Below are 20,367 nucleotides of genomic sequence, written 5' to 3' on the forward strand. Positions count from 1 at the left end.
CTGGGTGGCTCAGCAGTTTAGCGCCGCCTTCAGCCCAGGGCGTGATCTGGAGTCCCAGGATCGAGTCCCATGTCAGGCTCCCTGCATGGACCCCGCTTCTCCCTCTGCCTGTGTCTCTGCCTCTTTCTCTGTGTGTCTCTCATGAATAAATAAATAAAATCTTTTAAAAAAATAAATAAAAAAGAAATATAAGTGCTGTCATAGAAGTAGGTAGGGAGTCGCATGGACACATAAAGAGGGATGGATTTCTTTTCCTTGGAACTAGCAGGACCTGCCCTGTAGGGGTGACACGTGGAGGCAAGTAGGACTTTGGGGCAGACCTAGGGACTATTGGAACTGTGAAATGTGGAGGCTGGCCTGGACCCCCCTGGCTGCTATGGCACCCATGCCTACCCCAGCCCCCGCTCATCTTATCTAACCTTATCTAACCTCCATCTATGCTGGTGGTGACATCAGCTCACATAATCCTGGGGAAGCTGACCCCGCGGGCGAATCCCAATCTAACATAATCATGACTGTCACATTCCTGCGTAGGTTGGATTTAGAAATGGGCATATGACCAAGCGGTGGCCAATGACACATGACATCTCCTGTGGGATATCTCAGAAAGCTTCCTCTCTCCTAAGAACACAGTATTTGAAGACAGAGCTCCCCCCCTCTTCCCACAGAAGTTGCCTTGACTCCGCTAAGCAAAGGGAGAGTGTTCCCCAGGGGAGAGATATGGTTTGATGGTGGGGTTCAAGTGCAGCCAGAGCAAGAAGCATCACCGCGAGGTGGCCAAAAATACCTCCTGGAGGCCTTGGAGGCATCAGGGGTTCTGCTTCCTGCAGAAGCAGGTAGGTGATGGGGTTATCCCTGAGGTCATGGACATGGCACAACAGCAAGGAAGCATCTTGACTCAAGCTGACCTTGTGCCAGGATTTAAAAAAATATATGCTGCAGGCAAGTGAGATGATACAACTCTAAAAACAGGTGGCTCACTGTTAGCAAAGACTGACCAAATGCTACCCTCTATGGAAATCCTGAAGTTGCACGTTGGCCTTTTCAGCCACTTTTGTTTTAATCATTCACCATTAAAATAACACGCGTAAAGTGCTTGGTGTCATATCACATATATGGCAAGTGCTCAGTATGTTAGCTACCAGCCCAGATAGCAAAGGATCCTTTCTGGATGCCAAGGCTAGCAGAATAATTTATAAAAAATAATCCTGGGGGCTCTCTCCCCCGTTCTTTGCCAGTTAGGAAGTCGGTTTGCCTTGTTGCATTGTCACTTCACTTATGACTCTTGTCTTCTTTCTGTCCCTTCTTCCTCATACCGTACTGTTGGGCCAGCTAGAGTGGTGTCACCACCTGCGGGGCCTCGGCTGCGGGCTGCATTTGGCCTTTCTGATCCAAATCCACGAAGCTAGGTTGCCCATCACACAAGCGCGAACCTTTTGGCCAAGCGTCTGGGCCTCTCTGCTTTCGGTTCGACAGGAAACCAGGGTTGGGCAGACCTCCAAGGTTTCAGATGGGCCTTCTGTTCAGATAAGCTTCCAAGGATGTTTCTGCTTGGGAACAGTAACAGCTCAAGTACTTTCCTGGGTTTTAACTTGTGCCTCTGTGACATACCAACAGATTTAGAACTGACGTTATAATTGGAGTGCAAATGCCCACATGTGACTTGAATTAAACAGACCTCCGTGGATCAGAGATGCAAGGCTCACTAATCTCAGGGTGTTAAGCTGAAATTCTCTGAGAGGCACCGAACACTCTCCCCTGTCAGAGATAAGCCTTTGGCCTATGGTCTTATTTTTAATTGAGTTCAGTTTTGCTTTGGGATGCAGAGAGCAGTTTCCTTAGCGCCTTAGAGCAGGAGCGTAGTTGAGTGGGGAGATTTGCTTTGGGTCATTCTGCCCCAGGTTCAAATCCCTGCTGCATTCCTTACCAGGTGTGGTCAATATAATAAATGCTCAATAAGAGGTAGGTGTTGTGTCTAGGTCCTGAAGGAGAGGAGATGGCTATTGTACAAATTTATTTTATGAGTTTGGAAAAAAATAGTGCTAAAAAAATAATGAAATCTGGAAGGTAGAACTTACTATGTGCTAGGCTTTCTTCTACATATTTGCATGTTATGACTCAGTGCATTCTGATCACACTTTTTAAAAAAATTATTTAAATTCAGTTAGCCAACATAATTAGCCATCATTAGTTTCAGATATAGTTTTCAATAATTCATCAGTTTTTTTAACTTTAAAAAAATTTTTTAAATAGATTTTATTTATTCATGTATGAGAAACAGAGAGAGAGAGAGAGAGAGAGGCAGAGACACAGGCAGAGGGAGAAGCAGGCTCCATGCAGGGAGCCCGACTTGGGACTCGATCCTGGGTCCCTGCTGAGCCACCGGGGCTAATTCATCAGTTTTGTATAACAACCTTCACGTGCCTTCCTTTATGCCCATCAGCCAATTACCCCATCCCCCTACCCACCTCCCCCACATCTTTTATTTTTTTTAAAGATTTTATTTATTTGAGAGAGAGAGAGTACAAGCTAGGGGAGAGGGAGAAGGAGAAGCAGACTCCCTGCTGAGCAGGAAGCCCAATATGGGCCTGGATTCCAGGACCCAGGAATCATGACCTGAGCCAAAGGCAGATGCTTCACCGACTGAGCCACCCAGGCATCCACTCATAACCGTCTTTATTGTCCCTGTTTTATAAATGAGGAAACTCAGGAGCTAAGAGTTATAAATGGTGCCTCTATAATGGTTATTCAAAATATGCCTAAGTTATTAGTCCTCTTGAAGGGCCAGTTCGCTCAAGAGAACAGTTTTTTTTTTCAGACATTCTCATTATACTGGATTCTCTCTGGATCTTTCAAATTGGTTACCCAGTCTCAAGATTTCCCAGTGTCCCCCAGAAGAAGCATATTAGGGAGAAGTTCTTTCAAGCATTGCTAAGTCTAATAATAGAGTTGTTCAGTTCCGTTTGGAAGAATGAACATAGCCTTGGGGAAAGGAAGTTTCTATTTTACCTTTGTAGTATATTCAGTTTTATCAAAAGGCACAAGAAAACAAGCTAACATTCAAAAAAACCAGATAACTATAAACAAATCAAAAAAGAGAGAATCTCTGTCACCATCCAGTGTTTGCTCCTTTTGGAAACAGGGCAGGTACCCGAGGCAGACATGGAGATCCCTTCATTTCAGGTACCCGAGGCAGACATGGAGATCTCTTCATTTCATTTCTGAAATGTGTGAAGTTGCAGTATCTGTGAGGATTTGCTCAGTGGATGATCTTTGAGGACCTACTATGCATAACATTGAAGGGTTCAGTGATTGCAGAGAAAGAATATGTGTATTTGGTCAGATTTGAACTTGAAGGATTCTAAAGTGAGGCATTTTCAGCCAAGAATCCGAAAGTCAGATACAGGAATGCCCCACTAGGGGTGCCAGGGTGGCTCAGTTGGTTAAGTATCTGCCTTCAGCTCAGGTCATGGTCTTGGGAACCTGGGATTAAGCCCCATACCGGGCTCCCTACTAAGTGGGGGTCTGCTTCTCCCTCTCCCTCTGTGCCTACCCCTCAGCCTCACTCATGCTTACTCTGTCTCTCTCAGATAAATAAAATCTTAAAAAAAAAAAAAAAAAAAAAGATGCCCAATTCCAAGAAGCATCATGCATCCAGACTCTCGGGCTGGCCCTCTCCAGAACATGAGCCAGAGTCATCTCTCACTCATTCTTCTACTTCTCTTTGTTCTATTAGAATCCTTTTAGTTTTGTTTTCATTTTATCAATTATCTGAGAAATGGCTCTCAAAATAAAATTCATGGGACTCCAATTGGTAAGACCAGTTCCTTACAGTTTAAAGTGTTTATTTTTTATTTTATTTTTAAGTGTAAAGGGTTTATGCTTAAAATTGGACAATAACAATACATTTTTTCCACATATAAATGCTTATTTTATCCCACACTTTCAAATCCCATGCAAGTGGCTCCTTTTAGCGTTACTACTCTACTCCACCTTTTTCTTCATTCCCCAACATTCTGCGAGGTCTTACCTCTTCCTGTCAAAATTCTGTATCTTCTATCAAGGTCCTGATTCTAGGAGCACTTCCATAAACCAAACCTGAAATAAATTAAACATTTTTTTGCCATTCTAATATTACTCTATTCTTCCCACCAATGTAGTCGAGGTGCTGAAATGCTTTTGAGCAGTTGCTTGGTAGCATCCTTTCCCTGTCAAATCTGCCTGAGGAAAGAAACCACTAAGAACAAGTGGTCCAATAACCCCACCTGCCAGGACTGTCTTGGGTAACTGTAATCAAGTGGGCTTCTGTGAAATGCCACAGGAGAGCTGTGATGCATTTATCGCTAATCGGGTCATTCTAGTTGTTATCTGAGAATGGCTGGCACTGTTTAGGGCTCAAATGAGCACATTTTAATGATCCAAAGACAATGAACACAAGTTGCCACTTCCAGTAAATATTAATTTTAGTAACTAAGTGCAAATGGAACCGTTGGTGAAAATGAATTCCTTTTTGGTTGCATCCTGCCCCATTTATTTTTGCTGTCGTGGGCATTCTTGCTAACAGTTGAAAGAACCATTCATGTTGGAGATGAGGGCCACCTTTCACCTCCAATCAACTCTGGCAGGTGTGAGTGTATCCTGGTTAGGGCTCTGGACATCCAACCTCCCAAATGAAAGTACATCCTGTGCAAGCCAGGAAACACCAGAGATCCGTATCCTCAAAAACATGCCAGTTGCTTCTATGACAACACTGAAAACATGCAAACAGTATGCATTTAGCAAAATCCCACACGTTAAGAGAGCGAACTCCTGACTGTCTGAGATTCAGTTTTATTTGATATATTTCTTTCAAGTCGAGCATTTTAAGAAAAAAGGAAATTGGTTGCCTTAGGTCAAGCTTTGACTTCTCCAACATCCTAAAGGGAATTATGTCACAAAATTCTGCAAGAATTTGCCACCAGGACTTTGTTCAAAAGCTCTCAATAGCTTCTTTGGTCTTTTTTTTTTTTCTATGAAAAGTCCAAACCCTGAGGCCTCATAACATTCCACAACCTGGTACTGGCGAACCTTTCTACCCTTCCCTGTGTTCTGCTACTGCTTCCCTTTCTCCAGCTAAATAGCATGTAACTGACTTTTCTCTAAAAGCCTCTGTACTTCCAAATCCCATGCAGTTAGCTCCTCTTAGCACTATTACTCTATTCCACCCTTCCCCTCATCCCTCTATACCTTCCCAGCAAGGCTCTACCCTCTCCTGTGAAAAATCCTGCATCCTGAATCAAGGCTCTGATTTTCTGAGTCCTTTCACAAGCCAAAATACATTTAGAAAATTGGCCGCTACTATAATAACAATCTGGTGTTGTTACTATCTGCTTACAGTTTGTTCACTTTTGAGATCCTCTCGCTCTTCTCCATCCCAAACTGGCATATAGTATATGCTTGTTAAATGCTCTAATGTGGGACTCCTGGGTGGCTTAGCGGTTGAGCATCTGTCTTCAGCTCAGGGCGAGATCCCGGAGTCCTGGGATCGAGTCCCACATCGATCGGGTTCCTTGCATGGAGCCTGCTTCTCCCTCTCCCTCTCTCTCTGTGTCACTCATGAATAGATAAATAAAATCTTTTTTAAAAATGCTCTAATGTGTGCTGGGTTGACTTATTTTGCTCAGCATAACACCCTCCAGTTCCATATCTTTATAGATTCTTGAGCAAGTGCAAGGCAAAAGCAAGCTCTTCCCTTTATGGAGATTAGTGTGGAAGCAGATTGCAGAATTGGTTGGAGGTGAGAGAGACTACCAAAGCGGAGGTAGGGAGAATGCCAATACTGTGTTGTAAGAGGGAGGTGAGGAGGTCAAGGCCTAGGATGGCAGGGGACCGTGTCCAGAGGTGAGAATGACCACAAGGCATTCCAAATGAAGGGAGGACTCACTATTGGAAAAGAGGGAGCCAAAGAGGACTCACCATTCGAGCTAGGGAACTTTTGTAGCAAAGAATAGTGACTTGCTTTTTAGTTTAGGGGACACTGAGACATATTCTTTCTCAGAACATAATGTTTTTGGATGATAGCTGGACAATTGTATATTAAGTACATATTGATCAAAGCTTATCAAGTGCCTATAACCTTCCAAGTTCTGTGAATTCAGAAGTGAATAAGCATAATTTCTGTCCTCAAGGAGTCCAAACTTAGTGGAACTCAGTGTGGTCACAGGGAGGAACAGTAGATATTATCAGGACACTGAGGCTCTAAAGAAGGCTTTCGGAAGGAGGTGCCTTGAAGGATGATCAGGAGATGATGAGGTAAACAGGATGGTTTGAATGAAGCCTCCAGGAGAGGTAGAGGCTTGAATGAAGATGAATGGAACTGAGAAACAGGGGTTCTTAGTGGGTACTGATGATTGGCATAATAGGTTTTGTAATCTGTATGCCAGTACGATGCTTTGATAGATTGCACCTCCTGCCCCATCCATCATCCAGTACCTACAGGAGAACAGCAAAGGAATGCCGAGCAACAACAACGAAACTCAGGTGTAAGTAGAAGCAAAGGATCCAGCTCTGAAATTTGCCATAAATAGCGAAAGAGATTGCTGTTTATCCCTTCTCCAATTGATCTTGAACTATTTAATGATGCAGATACAGACAAGGTGAAAACATCCTACAGTGAGAATACAAATGTGAGCCCTTTGGTTGTCTGACAGATGAGGGAGGGCAGGAAAACTGTAGTTGGAAATGAAATTCTGTAAATCTATACTACAGCCGGTAGCTCCTATGGATATGAAAATTGATTTGATGTTACTACTTTTTCCAGGTTCTGAATAAATGACCCTGAAACCACCTAAGCATCTAGTGGGCTAAAATATTCAGGGGGCAAGATCAAGAAGGATTGCCCATCGTTATCAAAGACATACTGAGCTCCCTGTAAGTACCAGGCTCTGTGACAAAATCACATGGGTTGGGGCAGTGGTTATAGAGTAAGTGAACGTCAGGACTGATTGCAACCAATTTTTTTGCAGACAACTCTTTGAGGACAGATGTTCCTTAGTTACATCAGATAATCAAAGCTAATGAAAGGACATCACATGAAAGCATGCTTCTCGTAGGCATGAACAAACCTAACATCTTGACAACAGAGGGTTTTGCAAAGAGAGTTATCTATGTTAGGGACATGGCATTGTAAGCTGGAGCTTTTCTATTCCTTTATGATCCTTCTGATGTTTTGTGTGTTTATTTTTTTAATGATTTTATTTATTTATTCATGAGAGACACACACAGAGAGAGAAAGGCAGAGACACACAGGCAGAGGGTGAAGCAGGGTCCACGCAGGGAGCCTGATGTGGGACTTGATCCTGGGACTCCTGGATCATGCTCTGAGCCCAAGGCAGGCGCTAAACCGCTGAGCCACCCAGGGATCCCCTGTTTTGTGTGTTTTAAGTTGATTTGGAAGCATATAATGGTTCATGGTATAATCTATATTGTAAGGAGATTCCTCCTGAAATCTCAGAGATCCTGACTTGATTCATCTCAGATGAGGTCAGGACATCAGTATTTTTTAAAAAGTTCCCCAGCCAGGGTTGAGAACCAGTTCTCACCCAGAGTGCCGTCAGAAGGTGGACATTTGGGACCTAGGGTGTTAGCCCTACAGGTGAAAAACATGTGGCCATTTCTGGATGCCCCACACTCCATGCAACCCAACCTGTGCCCTTGAACCAGGCTGAGTCACTTGCACCCTGGTAGTGATGAATGGGAGCCATAGGCTCTAGAGTTTTGTTTCCCAACTATTTTTTTTTAAATATTTTATTTATTTATTCATGAGAGACACATAGAGAGACAGAGAATGAGAAAGAGAGAGGCACAGACACAGGAAGAAATAGGCTACATGCAGAGAGCCTGATCCGGGACTCGATCCCAGGTCTCCAGGATCACACCCTCAGCTTGAAAGCAGCACTAAACCACTGAGCCACCTGGGGTGCCCTCATTTCCCAACTGTTATCTCGGATTCTTTCATGTGTCTCCTACTCTTGCTCCCAATCTATGGTTCTTCCAGAGAAAAGGTGCAGGGTGGAGAGACAGGGGGTGGGACACTGAGGCTAGTACACTCAGGTACAAGTCACCCTTTGAGGCTTTTTTGGAGACAGACTGACTGCAGCTGGCAGGCAGTCTCTAAGGGAAGCATCATCACTGGAAGGGGGGGGCTTTTCCACAGGTTTCTCTCTCCTCCCATTTTTACATGGATCTCATGCCCTAAGGTCACTAGAAGCCAGCTTGTGCAGGTACAGGTCACAGGCATCCCTTGGGGAGCAGACACATTCTCATTCCCATTTTACCTGCTCTGAGTGGAAGAAACAGGTTTTCATGAGAGCACGGACAGGGCAAGGGGAAAGGGCTCCGGGTGGGAGAGTCGGCTTATCATTTCTGAAGATAGAGACCTGCAATATCACTTTAAATACCAACTTTGAAGGTTTGCTTCATTTATTTTTCTGACTTCTGCTCTGTTTGGGAGAAGCTTTCTCCTGCATTGCATTTGCTTCAGGAAAATATCCTAGTCTTCAGTCTCAGCCTCTTCTTCTTCTTCTTCTTCTTCTTCTTCTTCTTCTTCTTCTTCTTCTTCTTCTTCTTCTTCTTCTTCTTCTTCTTCTTCTTCCTTCACCTTCTCCTTCTCTTTCTCCTCCTCCTCCTCCTCCTCCCCATTCTTCTGTCTCACCTAGGGAAGACAGAGATTCTTAGCAGATAGGCATATAATTAAAATGAATGACAAAGTTACTGCCTAGCTTCCTCTCCTCCTGGATTATAAAAATACTGTGAGGCTCCTGGTGGACCCGAGGGATCAACCGAGCCTCCATCCTCATTTTCCAGACCAGGGGATAGAGCTCCTCAGAGCTGCAGTGACTCATCTAAAGCCCCACAGCTACTTGGGGCCAGACCTGTCTCCTTTAACCTCCCCTCGTGGGTTTAATTTTCCAGCCCTCCAATCATCTTGACAACCTGCCTCTGAAGCCTGTCCCAAATCTGCCCTTCTCAGCTGAAGCTCCTGGAATGAGACACGTGACCCCAGAGGGGCTGATGTTATCTGAGCATAAAGAGAAGACTGCTCTGGTGTTCTCACATTCTAGGTAGGCATTCCAGTACCTCGCTTGCCCTGGCTGTTCTTTCTGACGATGACCCTCTGGTCTATTTCTGACGTGCGTGAACACACTCTCCCCTCACATGTCTCGGGTCTGGTTCTCTGCCCAGGGTCACGAGGCCCTTACGGAGTCACATTGTGGAGAAGGTAAAAGCTCAGATGTTCAAAACAGCTTTCTTTTGGAAACACAAAGCACCTTTCTGAGACTAGCAGCCTCCTTGATGCTTCTGTGAGGGAGGGTAGGCTGCCAAATTCCAGCTTTGTGCACAGACAGGTTGAAGCTTCAAGTTTAATGGATGTAGCCTGAATCTCCGATGGAGATGGATGAGGATTATTCTGGAAAGCAGCGAGATGACTTTCTCATTAGCACTGAGCCAATTAATCCACACTTAGGGCAACCCTCCTCCCTTCCCCTGCCCACAGCTGCAGCAAATGCCTCTTTTTTCTTTTCCTTCTCTTCCTTTTGTTTTCCTTTCTCCCTTCCTTTCTTTTCTTTTTTCAGATTTCCTTATTTGAGAGTTTGCAAGATGCCGGGCTCGATCTCATGATCCTGAGATCACAACCTGAGCCGAAACCAAGAGTCAGCCGCTCAACCAACTGAGCCACCCAGGCGCCCTACCTCTTTCTTTATTATTACGGCACTTCCACCGTATTCAGTGCCACATGCTTTCAACTCCATGGCAGATATGATACAAAGCAAATCAATGATGTTTAAGCCTTGCCCTCGCAGGAGTTGACAACTCAGCAATTTTTAAATAATTGGGGGGATCCGTTTATTTCTAGATCCCATCAACCTACATTCTTATAGGATAACGTGCCACCTCCACTGTGCTCCCTGAGCATTTTGTATGGTATTTCCTGCCCCTGCACGTATCCCATTGTCTTGTACCTGCCTACCGGGCTCTCCTGCTGCACACCTGCTCCCCACCCCCAGCACGTTTGTGGAATGGATGTGCGCCCCAGGAAGGCCCCTCTGCACGCCTCTGCCCCCACCTCTGGTTGCTGCAACTTTGCGCCCCTGCAGGTTTCCCAGGATAACCAAAGAGCATTCCCTGTGTGGGGCTTGTGGGTTCCGCTGAGGAGTTTGGATTCGGCTTCATCCACAAGCCCACGAATCAGTGGCTGACTCTTCCAGAGAGCAGCCATCTCTGACGTCTACAACTGATGCCTGTCCCGGTTGTCTGGTGTCAAAGGGTCACAGGATGGATATTAAGCAACTGTGACCACAGATTGGAGCAGGGAGTACATGGATGGGGCAAAGCTGACTCCAAGAATTGGATGAGTTCAGCACCCAGCAAAACTGCCTGGGAGAAGGGACGTGTCCAAGCAGTGCTTCTTGACGGTTGGGACTACAATCTCTTCGTTGCCTCCCTAGAAACACTCCGAGGAAGGCTTCTTCTGTCTGCTGCAGTTTCTCTTGCTTCATAAAGTCAAAAGCAGACTGCTGAGGACACAGCATTCTAAACACTGAGCTCTCTTGGGATGGTGCCCGGAGCAAGGTTCTGGGAACACAAAATATTTCTATAATCCCTGGGGTGAAGCTACTGATAGAAGCAGCTGAGGTGAAGTCTCAGCATGAGGCTGTGATTCCCCAGCCTTCTGTCCTCTCCCTTCCAGCAGGGTTTTCAGTAAAGCCAGTGGCCAGCCCTCTGGAGCTCCTCCTCAAAGGCCAATACCGTTGGCCAAAGCCATGACCCAATGCTCAGAACTGCTGCAAATTTACAGCAGTAAATTTGAGAAGATAATGTCACTAAAATAATGCTCTCACTAGTTGACATTCATTGAACAATTGTTATGAGCTGGGCTTATCACGTGGGTTATCTGGTTTAATGCAACCCTATGAAGTGGGTACATTTATGTCTGAGTCACAGAGGAGGAGGGTACATGAATTTTCCGGTGTCACACAGCTGAATAAACTGCAGAATTGGGAATTCTATCCAGAAGAGACCAGGTGTCCATGGGTCACCCTGTTTCCATGTCATGGCACTGCCAACCCCCCCCCCCCCATGGTTGCCAAGGTAGCCTGGGGAGGATCAGGTCCAAAGGAATTACCAAGGTGGCAGGATGGAAAAGTAGCAGAGTCCAGCTCACTTGGGGAAAACTGGAAGGGGAACACGAATACGTTATCCAACAGACGAAGCTCCCATGTGGTGACACCATACTCACAAAGCTTCTTACACAAGAAAGCTTCTTTGGGGAGGCCCTGGGTTGGGGAGCACAGCCCTGGCAGGCTTTCCCGGAATCTGAGATGCAGGTGTGCGCACACACACACACACACACACACTCAACATGAAACAGAGTTCACCGACATCGAAGGCACAGACGGCCTTCTGTTCCCTTCTGTTTTCTGGATTGCCAGCAATCTGCCATGTATCTAGACCGAATTCCACAGACGGAAGTTGCCAAAGGATAATCAGTGGCAAGACTCAGAGAGGAATCTTCAAATGAGAAGCTCTTTGCCTTTTACCTAGAAGGTACCTCAAGAGAAAGACAAAATCTTTTCTTTCAAGCCACTGGAACCAAACTGAGAGCCAGTGAACAACTAGGCAATGGGAAACACTGGGTCTGAGAAAGGGTTTGCCGGCTGCAGAGTCATTCCACCACTCACTCCCTCTGCCTCAGAGCTGAGGCGTCTTCCTTGGCCTATAGGTTCCTTGTAAGCGATTCCAGCAACATTTTATTTTTTATTTTATTTTTATTTTTTTTCCTGCAACATTTTATTGTTCTATCTCCACTGCTAAACCACAGGCTACCTAAGGGGTGAGTTTTTACCTCTGATCCTATATGGTGGCTACAAACATGGCAGCTACAAACATGGCACCTCAGTGGCCTTGGGAGACCTTGTTGATTTTTGCTTTGTTTTGTTGGCCTTTTTATCGACTAAGCCCAGAAAGAACATTCTGCTTCTTCCTATACCTGGAATCTGTATTTCAGTCATCATGAACCTGAACAGTTGTGAACCGAGAAGGTCTTTCACAGTGGTCAGAAAGTGCCCAGGTTTGGAAGTCAGACCTTGCTTGGTTTGGGTTCAATTCCTGGCTCTGCCGCACACTTAGAGCTTACTTGGTTTTTCCACCCTTCAGCTTCTTGTTTGTAAGATGGGAATTCCAGGAACCTCAGAGAGCTAGTGCAAGGTTGAGTATTATTATGAGCACAACATAGTGATTCTTTATTTTTTTTAAAGATTTTATTTATTTATTCATGAGAGACACAGATTAGAGAGAGGCAGAGACACAGGCAGAGGGAGAAGCAGGCTCCACGCAGGGAGCCCGACGTGGGACTCGATCCCGGGTCTCCAGGATCACGCCCTGGGCCAAAGGCGGCGCTAAACCGCTGAGCCACCCGGGCTGCCCAACATAGTGATTCTTTAAAACACATATATTAGACCGTGTCACCTGTGTGCTCAAATCTGTGGGGTGATTTATTATTTCACTCAGAATAAAAGTTAAACTCTTTCCATCCACCTGCAAGGCTGAGTGGGATCTGGCCCCCATTACTGCTCACCTCTGCCCTACTGTGCTGGCCTCCTTTGTCGACTGAACAATCCGAACACCCATTTTCTTAGGCCCTTTCCATCAGCTCTTCCTTCTGCCTGGGGTCATCTCCTCCAAGAAACCCATGCAGCGAATATCTTCAGTTGTTTCAAGTGTCACCTGCTAAGTGAGGCCTACCACCATCACCACCTGATCTAAAATCGACACCTGACCCTCATGCCCATGATCCTGATCCACTGTGCTTTGATCTCTTATTTTTCCAAAGCACATATCCCCCGCTAACATACTCGCTACTTCCCTACGTGTATGTGCGTATTGTCTGGGAGTCTCTAGTGCCATTCTTGTCCCCAAATATGGCTTTACGGGGGTCAGGATTTGTGTGTGTTTGGTGCACTGACATGTCCCAAGTGCCTAGAACAGTACCTGGCACACAGTGTGGGCACCCAACAAGTGATTTTTGAATGAATAATGGTTGAGTGAAGATTATATATGCCTGGCACACAGAAAATCTCGATCACGGAAGCCATCATTACCACCATGACTATGGTCATTGTCGTGATCATCCTCATCATCACTAAAAGAGAGAAGGTATATAATGCATGTAGCACAGAGCTGATATGCATATAAGTACTTGGTAAATGTTATTTCCTTTTCTCTTCCTTTTGTGGCTTTTTATGTTGTTCCTTTCTTATGGAGGACCCTTAGGACATAGTTATAAAGCAAAACCAACCCCTAGTCCATGTAGAAGTGTCACGCAGGGCCATTTATAGAGTAATATGGAACTGTTGATTATTACTATTACCAGCTGAGCATCAAAACTGAATTTCTGTGACTTTGCATTTTCTTCATCATGATTCTCTATATTAAGCACACTTTCTGCTCCTTTTCTTAGAAGTGATGAAGAAAGAGGAGGAGGAGAGGGAGAAGTAAAAAATACATCTTTGTTTTCATAGTGTCTGGGTTTATACATATATATCAGGGGAAATAGATCTGTAGAAGAAGAAAATTAAATTATCAGTTTAAAGTTAAGCATTCTTGGGGTGCCTGGATGGCTCAGTCAGTTAAGTGTCTGCCTTCTGCACAGGTCATGATCTCAGAGTCTTGGGACCAATCTGCCTTCTGCTCAGGTCATGATCTAAGAGTTCTGGGATCTAAGCGGGCTTCCTGCTTAGCAGAGAGTCTGTTTCTCCCTTTCCCCTTGCTCCTCCCCCACTCTTGCTCTCTCTTGCTCACTAATTCAAATAAACAAATAGAATCTTTAAAAACAAATAAAGTTAAGCATTCTCTAGAAAGTCTTATAAGCATAAAAATTTTACTGAGGAATACAAAAGTAGATCTTTTACATGCTTGTGTCTAGAAATATCAAGCTATAGATGTTTTTAAGCCAGCAAAATAGTCACTCTTTGTTTTACATTGTTATTTCTCTTTCTTATGTCAGTGTAAAGGGAATTATTTCCAATGTGAGGCATGTGCTGGTGTGCAATTTCTGCCTGTTGATGGGTAACATAAAATATAGTAATGATACCTCGTTTTCCTGCCTCTTGGAAATTGCAGAGAATGCACAGAATGTAGAGATTTGGGGAGGGCGAGCATCATTAGGATAAGTTCTCTCTGGTTGTCAAGTCCAGTGTTCACTTTAGGTTGGAGATGCACCCACAATGCCCTTCTTTCCTTAAAATTCTGGACATTAGTGTATGGCTTGCTCAACCTTACACTTTCATATAGCTTATTCCTTATCTTTTTTTTTTTTTAATTTTTTCAAATAAAGCAATTCTTGAAAGCTGCATGGAACATCTCCAGTTGTTAGTTGTTGACAGAATTGTCTTTACTGTCAGCCTGGTGTTGTGTCATTCTGTTTTTCCGTAAAATGCTTTTACAAGAAGCCATGTTTATCATGTCACATTAGAGAATCAAGTGGCTCTTTTATAAATTCTCTACTTCTTTGGTTGGAAACCATACCCAGATGTTGACTCTTTCGTCGTACCAATAAATATATCTTCTGCACAAAATGTGAATTATCCTAACTTCCTACTTGCCAACCTTTCCCCAATTAAGGAGACCACCACGATTGATACCCAAACCATAGCCAAGTATATTTTGTTTGTTTAAGTACAACCAAAGTTTGAATGGTAAACAAATGCAAATGTTAGTCCTAAAGGTCAGAGGCAGGGCTGAAGTTAGGATCCTACAGTCAGGAGTAGGATTTATCTGGAAGCACAGTGAACCAAGGACAAAGGTGTGGCCTAAGGGGATGATTATCTCAGAAGCTAGAGAATGCAAAAAAGCTAGTGAGTGAGTGGGTGGGTTAGGCTATCCCAAAGGACCAGAAGCAAGGCAGAGGTGAAGGCAAATCCCATCAAGCAGTGCCTAAGACTAAGAATGGAATGGACAGTTTTTAGTTTTCTTCAAATAGAACTCATTGAACAGCCCACAAAATGCATTAAAGATTTAAATGTAAGACCTGAAAGGAACTCCTGGGAGAAAACATAAGGGAAGAACTTCTTGGCAATGATCTTTTTGATATGATGCCAAAAGCACAGACAACAACAGCAAAGATAAACAAGTGGGACTAAGTCAGACTGAAAAGTTTCTGCACAGCAAACAATATAACAGAGTAAAAAGGCAACCTGTGGAATAGGAGAAAATATTTGCAAGCCTTGTATCTGAAAGGTGCCAATATCCTAAATATATGAGGAACTCCTTTGATTCAAAAGTGTAAAGAAAATAACCTAATTTAAAAATGAGCAAAGGACTTGACTAGACTTTTTTTTTTTTTCCAGAGAAGACATAAATGGCCAACCAGTAAATGAAAAGATGGTTAACATCACGAATAGTCAGAGAAATGCAAACCAATACCTCAATGAGATACCATCTCGTACCTGTCCGGATGGCTATTATCAAAAACGCAAAAGATAACAAGTTTATGAGGCTGTGGAAGAAAGGCAACCTTTGTACATTGTTGGTGGGAATGTGAGATGGTACAGCCACTGTGGAAAACATGGATGTCTCTAAAAAGAAATAAAATAGAGGGGGGCCTGGGTGGCTCAGTCAGTTAAGTGTCTGCCTTCTGTTCAGGTCATGATCCCTGGGTCCTAGGATCCAGCCCTATGCTGGGCTCTCTGCTCAGCGGGGAGTCTGCTTCTCCCTCTCCCTCTGCGTACCATTCCTGCCTGCTTGTGTTCTCTCTTTCTGCCAAATAAATAAAATCTTTTAAAAAATTAAAATAGAAATAGTGCATGATCCAGCAATCCCATTTCTGAGTATTTATGCAAAAGAATTGAAATCAGGGACATGTGGGAGGCTCAGCAGTTGAGTCTGCTTTCCACTCAGGGCTTGATCCTGGAGACCCGGGATTGAGTCCCACATCAGGCTCCCACATGGAGCCTGCTTCTCCCTCTGCCTGTGTCTCTGCCTCTCTCTCTCTCTCTCTCTCTCTCTGTCTCTCTCTGTGTCTCTCATGAGTAAATAAATAAAATCTTTTTTTTTTTTTTAAAAAAAAAGGTCTGACTCCCACCCCTGTCCCCATCTGCCCCATGCCCCCACTGTCCATAGGTAACCACTTTTATCAGTTCTTGGAATACCCTTTGTTTCTTGTAAATACAACCAAATACAAATATATTCTTTATTTTGTTTGTTTGTTTGTTTGTTTGCTTTGCTTTTTAAATAGATTTTATTTTATTTTATTTATTTTAATTTTATTTTTTAAAAAAGATTTTATTTATTTATTCATGAAAGACACAGAGAGAAATAGACACAGGCAGAGGGAGAAGCAGGCTTCTCGGGGAACTTGATGTGGAACTCAATCCTGGGACCCCAGGATCATGCCCTGAGCCAAAGGCAGACGGTCAACCACTGAGTCAGGCATCCCTAGATTTTATTTCTTAGAGCAGTTTCTCTTCGTAGAGATCTATCTCTTGTAAGTGATAATGCTTCCCTTTCTTGCTCATTCTCATAGCTCCCCAGACCTTGCCTTTGACCCACAGTAACCCTAATTCATGTATGTTTAGATGAAGATACATGTGCCATCAGTCCATGATGGCAGTGACCTTATTAGGGATGTCTGTCTTATTCCACCATATACCTGGCATTCAGCCCAGGGATTTAAAGCAGTAAGTAATTGCTAAATATTTGCAGAATGAATGAACTTCAGATCACTAGGCAACTGTCTCCTTGTCCTTACAGATCAATTGTATCTCTCAAAAAAAATATTTTCAATTTTTAAAGTCTTGCTTGCATTAAGTCAATTTTGAGAAAAAGCAAACACGTCAGTTGGCTCTGAATCAGGGGACACGACGCTTTCAAACAGACAAGCAAAGCAATAGCAACGGAGTCAAGAGTATCAGCTTGAATGTTTCCCATAGACCCTAAGATTGGCCATCAACAGAAACAGTACCCAAGCACTAGCCAGCCTTAGTTTCTAAACATCTTTTGCATGCCAGTCCCTTGTCCATGTCACAGCTCAGTTTAAAGATTGGGATTGCCACTTTATATTCTGGTGTTAGGATTGCCAATCTCTGGTGACTTCTGAAGGAATGAGTTGAGGGAAGTGAATACACGTTATGGTAGTATGGATATGTGACGGAAGAGTTTAGGAGGAAAAACAAATGGAATTTCGCCTCCGCATAACTGTATTCTTCCCAGAGTAGGAAGAGGAATCACATAGTCAATTCTCAGGCAAATTCTAACCTTCTAATAAGCAGCTGAATGCAAAACGGTAACTGTCATGACAAGCAATCCCTGGTGAATTCTGTGCAATACACAAAGGACTTTTAAGAACAAAAGGTATGGCATTTATTATTATAAAAGTTCATGTTTCTGGGGATCCCTGGGTGGCTCAGTAGTTTCGCACCTGCCTTTGGCCCAAGCGCGATCCTGGAGTCCCGGGATCGAGTCCCGTGTTGGGCTCCCTGCATGGAGCCTGCTTCTCCCTCTGCCTGTGTCTCTGCCTCTCTCTCTCTCTCTCTATGTCTATCATAAAAAAATAAAAATAAATCTTAAAAAAAGTTCATGTTTCTGAATATTAGGAAAATAATTACCACAAAGACACTGCCAAACCTCCTGTGCCTATTTTCTGTATGAACTTTTTATTCTAGTTCTAGACCAACGGCATTTTCTTTTTCCAAACACTTTTTCTTTCACATAACAAAAAATGACTCATGAGTTACTCCAGAAGAGGTCAATGATTTGGTTTAATTACTTCTTCAGGGGCATGAAGAGAGGTTCAGCTAAATAAAGAGATGGTTTTCTATAAGAGAGCAAGCATACACATTACCTCCCCTCCCACAGAGGCCCTGAATGATAGAAGAGGAGAAATAAAAAAAAAATTAAAAAAAAAACTTGTTCCACTCTGTCTCCTAATCAGCATCTGTATTTCAACGATTAAAAAGCTGTTTCTTAGTAGAGCTCCAGGGTCAGGGAACTTCAAATGAAAGATGATTCAATGTTGACAGGGTGCTTCTTCCCAGGAAGATCATTTCAAATGTATAAGACTTAGTTGGCTCTACACATTCCCTCCCCATCACAAGTCTATAAAATACATATTACATGACATCCAATGAGGTTTTTATTACCTGTTTGTATATGTAACTTAAGCTATTGAGGGTCTTGTGTGTGTTAGACACAGGCAAAGACAGTATGTGGGTGTGACTGAGAACATAGATCCTGGGGGCTGGCACACGTATGTCTCCTTCAAAATCTAGGAACATGGGCCACTTGCATAGTCTTTTGGAGGTTTAGTGTTCCCATGTGTAGAACTGGATTGTTTGCTGGTGACTGGATGGCTCAGTCGGTTAAGTGTCTGCCTTCAGCTCAGGTCATGATCTCAGGCTCCTGGGATCAAGCCCCACATAGGGCTCCCTGTTCAGCAGGGAATCTGCTTGCCCTCCTCCTTTGTTCTTTCTCTGCTTGTGCTTTCTCTCTCTTACAAATAAATAAATAACTTAAAAAACCCCCACAAAAACCCAATACTGGATTCTTTGCATGGATTAAATAAAACAATGGATATAAAGTGTTTACCAGTTTACTTGGCGTATGGTTAGCATACTATAATCAGCAGCTATTCTTACTGTTAGTACTATGAGGCACTGAAGAGAAGACGTGGCCCCTGCTCTCCACAATCCAAAAATCCAGTGTCAAGACAAGACTGGGCAAGTATGAGGATAACTAGAAGTATAAGGTCCGGCATGCTCCCTGCTGCTGATAATTTGAATGAGGTAGCAGCATATCTTGCCACAAATCTGAAATTTTTATGCAGTAGCAGATAGAACAGGATCAAAATTTCACATCCTATTGCTATTTTATTTCAACTCTTAGAATTATTAAAAATTTTACCTCCTCTTGAAACTTGGGGGATGGTGCACCTAGCCTCTGTCTTAATCTTTTTTTTTATGTATGATGGCATCTTTTTTTCTAATTAATTTTGGTTCCCTGCAATGTGATTTGAACCTACTGGGTCACTCTATTTGGTAAAATGCATTTAAAAAAATGTATTGGGTGTTATAAGAATAAGCAAAATATATTAGGAGGAGTATGAGAAGATAGTATATTCATAAAGAAAAGATGGGGCGCTATGTCAGTTCTAGTCCTCTGGGAAGCAAAAGTCAAGATAAAGTAACAAGTATAAGAGGAGTATTGGGAATTCATGCCTATGAAAGATAAAAGGGAGAAGGAACAGGAGTAGATGGAGAGCCTTTAGTCTGTGATGTAGGTCTAACACCTCTTTCTTCTCCCATTGTTCAATTTTGTAGACCCCAGGGGGGCAGGTAAGGGGGTGTACCTCTTTGATCTCCCTTGGAGCAGAGCCTACTGGAAGTAGTGCTATTGGTCTAGCGTCTACAAGTGCCGTAGCTTTGGAATCCATCTCAGCATCCGCTCCAAGCCCTCACTCACTGGAAGCTCCTAGGCAATGATTGAACAAGGTGGGGATCCTAGAGTCTGGTCAATTCTGTCAACTGGAAGTATCCCAGGGGACTGGCTGAGACTTCCTCAGATTGCCCTGTAGTCTGAGAAGCTCTTCCCTTCATCCTCATAAAATCACCGACTCTGAAAAGAAAATATCTCCCAAAGCTTTCAGAGAGATACAATAGTTCACATGTGAGGGGACGGGAATCAGACTGCCATCAGACTTCTAAAGAGCATGGCTGGATGCTTGGAAGATGTTAAAGAAAATTATTTTCATCCTAAAATTCTGGCCAATAATGAGAAAAGATTGCAGTGTGATAGCACTCAGGAAATGCAATTTGCAAACAATTTGTGTTAGGTACTGGAGGATGTACTCCCTCCAGCATAATGGAATAAAAAAATAAAAGGAAGACATAGGTCGATCCAACTAAATCAGACAATGATGGGAATTTTCAGGGTGACATTTGCAGGAGATCTAGAGCCTCAGGCCCGAGTGGAGCAAGAGGCTTGACGGGACCAGGAGGGAAGTCTCAGTGGAATAAAATATGTGATGAAACGTGGCAATGATTGAGAATATTAATAAAAGGCTGAGATGTCAGCCTCTCATCCAGTAAGAGAGGTCAAAAAAGACTGAGAAAAACAAAGACTCTAAGAAAAGTGCCTCAATAAGAGGCAATCCAAAATGTGGTGTCTATTTAAGCAAATGACTTGGTGGAAAAAGGGAAATCTATTTGGCTTTGATGCTAGGAAGAGCCTCTTTAAAGTGGCTCCACCCTGACACTGTAAAGCCTAAAGAAAATGAAAAGTAATCCTAATATGCTACTTTGCCAAGCAGTAGACAATATTTACATTGTTATACTA

General features: G+C 43.5%; 2 long non-coding RNA genes across 2 annotated transcripts in view; one reads left to right on the forward strand and one right to left on the reverse strand.

Moving 5' to 3' along the window:
* Positions 1 to 640: 640 nt before the first annotated feature.
* Positions 641 to 15,830, forward strand: LOC140635774 (uncharacterized). The gene is made up of 4 exons (XR_012033105.1): positions 641 to 836; positions 6,800 to 6,909; positions 8,953 to 9,101; positions 15,387 to 15,830. It is a non-coding gene; the product is annotated as an uncharacterized lncRNA (long non-coding RNA).
* Positions 8,443 to 20,367, reverse strand: part of LOC140635773 (uncharacterized) — a 32,345-nt gene continuing 20,420 nt past the window's right edge. The window contains exon 2 of the long non-coding RNA XR_012033104.1: positions 8,443 to 8,692. This is a non-coding gene — a long non-coding RNA (uncharacterized lncRNA). The remainder of the gene's footprint in view (positions 8,693 to 20,367) is intronic.

The sequence above is a fragment of the Canis lupus genome, chromosome 6 (genome assembly GCF_048164855.1).
Source record: "Canis lupus baileyi chromosome 6, mCanLup2.hap1, whole genome shotgun sequence".
Lineage (NCBI taxonomy): Eukaryota > Metazoa > Chordata > Mammalia > Carnivora > Canidae > Canis > Canis lupus.